The sequence below is a fragment of the Manis javanica genome, chromosome 11 (assembly GCF_040802235.1).
Source record: "Manis javanica isolate MJ-LG chromosome 11, MJ_LKY, whole genome shotgun sequence".
Lineage (NCBI taxonomy): Eukaryota > Metazoa > Chordata > Mammalia > Pholidota > Manidae > Manis > Manis javanica.
Genome location: NC_133166.1, coordinates 21,348,295 through 21,353,329, shown reverse-complemented (window position 1 = coordinate 21,353,329; position 5,035 = coordinate 21,348,295).

The following is a 5,035-nucleotide window of genomic DNA, read 5'->3' as shown; positions in this document are numbered from 1 at the left end:
ATATTTTCTAATTTCTATTTTAGTTTTTTATTTGACCCATGGATTATTTAGCAGTGTGCTGTTCAATTTCCAAACATTTTGGGATTTTCCAGTTTTCTTTTTGATTTTGATTACTACAATAATTCAACTGTGGTCATTGAGCATACTCTATATAATTTCAGCTCCTTGAAATTCAGTTAGACTTACATTATGGCCCAGCATATCAATAAATATATTACATGTACTTGGAAAGAATATATATTCTATAGTTTTTTGTTTTTTGTTTTTTACAATATTATATTGGTTTCAGGTGTATGACTTAATAATTTGACAATTATATACATTATAAATGTGCATATCTAACATGTATATATATGTTTATTAAGTGTATCTATTGCAATTACATACAATATGAACATACTCTATATAGTTTTTTTTGTTTTTTGTTTCATGTAAGATAATGGTTTCAGGTGTACAACTTAGTGATTTGATAATTACATACATCATGAAATGCTGATCATGATAAGTGTAGTTACCATCTCTCAACAGACAAAGACTTACAAAATTACCGACTATATGCTGTACTTACCATACCTATGACTTATTTTATAATTGGAAGTTTGTACTTCTTTGTCCCCTTCACCAATTTCGCTCATCATCCCACTCCCTTTGTATTCTTATAGTTATTAGATCCAGTGTTCTATATATATATGTCAATTAGGCCAAATTTTTTAAACAACAAATCTTCTTTGTCCTTATTGATTTTTTATTTGCATATTCTATTGATTACTGAGTGTTAAAATCTCCCACCATTATATAGATTTGTCTATTTCTTCTTGAGAAATAGGCCCTGCCCTGGAGGTTCTCACAGCTGTATGTGAGGGCTGATACATACTAGACAATAACTGTGAGTATATGTTTAGACCTTGTGCAAACAGAAACCTAGGGAGCACCAAATGTTTTGGACATTCTGAACTCCTAGAAGTTCCCTGAATGCAGATTCTGTTTTTCCTTACAAGACGTTTGTTTAAACCATGTTAAACAACCTTAAATGCTTACATTTGAAAGGGACAGAGATAAGGTAAGGTAAAAAGAAGGCTTTAGACTCCTAAACTTGTACAAAAAAGAAATAGGTTGAAGAAACTACTCAGCTGCACACATGGCTACCTTTCATAAAAAATGAAGGATGACTCAGAGGGTGGAACAAGACCCACAGAGAAGTAGCCCCAAATCAGCTCCAAAACATGGAACTGCTTAATTTCAGCATCAATGTGTACTGCTTGATTTCAGAATTGCTATGGACCAGTGCCTCCTGTGTGCCTCCTTTTTCCTACCTTTTTGAATGGGTGGGTCCATAGCAGGTATCCTCAGCCCACTATTATAAGGTGGGTAAGAAAAGAGCAGATAATTTGTCTCTCATTTAGGTGTTTAGACAAAGCAGAACTGTACTTGATGAGAATACTGAAGGAACGCCTCTAAAGGAGACTCATTTGCATCTGAACTTGACAAAAATGACAAAAATCTGGATTTCCAATTGATGCTGTAATGGCATGAGACTTTTGATGGTCCTAGGAGAAGGCAAGCGTATTGTGCATGCAGGATAGATATAAATCATTGGGGTCAGGAAGGCAGGTTATGTTAGCCAGCCTCCAAGATGGCTCTCACCTCCTAGTAGTCATACCCCAGACACAGATGTCTCAGGCTTCTGAGATGAGGTAATAAAAAGCACTATGGCTTCTGCATTGTTCTCTCTTAGATCACTTGCTCTAGAAGAAGCCAGCTGCCATGTCATGAGGACAGATCCACATCATGAGGAATTTTTGGTAAAACCATGAAGAAAACCAATGGCCTGTTCGTGGCAGTCTGCATTATGGGCTAGCAAATATTCACTGTGCCTCCCTTCACTGCGAAGGGAGTGGACTTCCCTGCCCGACTGAAGTTGGACTTGGCCATGTGATTGCTCTGGGCAGTGGGATGTTAGTAACCATGACATGAGTGGTGCTGTGAATGTGCTTGTGCTGCTGTCTGATGTAGCTCTCACACTTCAATGAGCTGCTAGGAGACTATGCCCCACGGAGACTCCGATCTAAGTAGGATGAGAGATATGTGGAACAGCCCTGGATCACCCTGTGGCCTGGAGCCACACCCAGCTAACCCACAACCTGAAGGAGAGCCACCCCACCAAGCCCAGCTTTTATTAGTGCAAAGCAGGTTAACCTGTGGACCATGACAGTGAGCTAAATGTTGAGTTTAAAGCAATATGTGGTATTTTTTTGTGGCAATATGTGGTATTTTTTCATGGCAACAACTGATTAATACAGTAAACAAAAGCAAATTCAAGAAGGGAAAGGAGAGAATGTAATCAGGGCTTCAAAGTATTGGTGAGTGAAATCTTTCTTTTCCAAGCCAACTGGTAGCTTCACAAATGTTCACCACATCACTATTCTTTAAAGGATACACATCCCCATTATACATACACTGTCATGTATAATTTTTTTCACAGTTAAAAATAAGAGAGTGAAGGAGGAGTTTGGGCCCATGGCCTCAACGAATTCTATGCGCTAAAAGGGAGGTAGTTTAAGAGCAGGTGGGCAGACCAAAAAGGCCGGTGCAAAATGAGGATGGAGGGGGCTGGGAGGAGTGGAGTGCAGAGACGGATAAAGCCAGTGCAAAACTGATAAGACAGTGGTTGCATCTGGATGGTAGACTATTAGGAGATTTTATTTTCTTCTTCATCATTCCCTGGATTTCCCAAATTTTCTACAATGAACATATATGACTTTCATAATCAGAGAAAAGAACAATGTACTGGCTGACACAGGTGGAAACTCCCCAACAGGCATTCTCTTTCTTCCCTGTTGATGGGATGAATCATGACTGGTCCAAGTCCCCATCCCCTGCTGTTGGTTCAGTGAGGCCTCTATGACCCAGTTCCGATCAGTGAGGTGAAAAAGGAAGTTTCCTGGTAGGAGGTGGGAGCAGAATTTTAAGAAAGATTTCCCTCATTGATAAAAAAGAAAAAAGAAGAGAGACAAAGGGGGAAGATTTTCGATGCTGTTGGGTAATCATGTGATAGTTGGATCTGCAGCAGCCATTCTTGCAGCTTTGAGGGAAGATGTTGCCAAGGAGGGTGGCTGAGGGGAGGGATGGCAAGGTCCTAGGTGACAGGTTGAGCCACTAAGCCAATTCAGGGATGGTTCTGCTGACTTCCTGTTAAGTGAGATTATGAAATGTCTATGGTTTAAGTCACTTTTGTTTAGGAAGACTCAATTACAGCCCAAAATATTCTAATTGACATGGAATTTTTTTCAGTGAGGGGAGATATATCTGGATGGCCTTAGAGGCTCATTTTACCACCCCAAGAGCTCAGCATGTCTGAATTATCCCAGTGGTATCAGTCTCTGGGTTCTAGGGGCTCCCCCTTCTTAAGTAGGCTACTTCCTCAATAGGGGAGCTCCCAATGTGACAGTTACAAAGCTGTTCCCTAGTCATACTCTTTCTATGTAACAGCTCCTTTCTAAAATCATTTGTGTCAGCAAAATATGTTCGTTTTCTGTTTCGGCATTACTGGAACAGACACCTTTCTACTTGGACTCTGGCAACAGTGCAGTGGGGTAATGAAACTTTCAGGACTGGCTGGGCCCTACTTCTCTGCTTGTATGTCTCTGCCAGTTATATCCTGTTTTATATGTGCAATGCTGAGAGGGGTGTGGTGTGCGTCCCATAACCACTTGACATGGCGGTGTTCTGCAAAGAGGAAGCCATGAGATGGGGACAGTAGGTAGACATAAACCACGATTGATTAATGTCAATATTTACTGATTGCACCTGGCTCTGTCCCCAAGCTGCATGCAGAGTAAAGCCATGTATGAGAGGTGGGACAAGGCCTGCAGCCCAGCGGGCCATCTACTCATGGAGACCTTCCCAGTGGGTCCACTTTCCAAGGCCCTTCATCTGCCAGGTCTCATCTCAGGAAATCACCAGTTCCTTCCACCTCCCAAAAGAGTGAGCTTTTAAAAACAAATCACATCATGTCATTTCTTTGTTGAAAACGCCCCACAGCTTTCCATCATGCTCAGGATGTGTTTGCTCGTCACCCTCTCTGTGTCTGCTCGTGTGGGCGAGTCGAAGCCTGCTAATTCCAGGGTATCCATGGCATGCCCCTGGTTTTTACCAGAGCTTCACACACACACCTTCTCCCACAGGACCTGAGAGATGTGAGATGCTCCAGGGAAGCGGGCTTTCGGGACTTCAGCCACGTGGGTAAGCCCAGGGTCCTTGCAAATACTGTGTTCTGAGAATGTCAAGGCCACCCGCTGAGAATGTCAAGGTCTCTCTCATCCGGTTGTTCTTCAGGAGACAGGAGAAGGCTTCAGCTGCCCTCTCACTCCCCTTTTTAACTCTTCTCCCCCCAACGAAGAACAGGCTGGTGGAAATCATCTACCAGCCACAGGGGTAACCTTACAGGTGCTACCCAAGCTGGGGGCTGTCAGATCACCTCAGCTACAAGGGCTGCTCTAAAATGCCAGCCCAGAACAGGGGTGAGTCTATCTAGTTCATCTTGGCTAAAGCATTGGAAAGTCCTGTACTGACCTGGAAGTCCAGCTTGGGTGCGGCAACCAATAAGGTCATAAGAGGGCAGTAACAGTTTCCCAACTGCGTTGGAAGAGGGGTTGGCTTCAGACAGAACAGCTCAAGATGTCTTTACCTGGCTAAAGCAGAAGGGCCAGAGGGAGATGTATGGGTGCACTGGTGAAGGCAAATAACTTGATATGCCTGTAAAATGACATTATTAAATACTTGTTCAGAAGTATTTAGTAGGGAGGAAATGAAGCCACTTTTCTCCAAATAAATACAATATATGTAAATAAAAAACTACATGTATGTATTTGTAAATACATATTTACATTACTCTGTTGACTCTTGAACAAGGCAAGAGTTGGGGCACACACCCCTCACGCAGTGGAAAATCTGAGTCTAACGTCTAACTCCCCCAAAACTTAACTACTAATAGCCTACAGTTGACTGTGAGCCTTACCAATAACATAGTCAATCA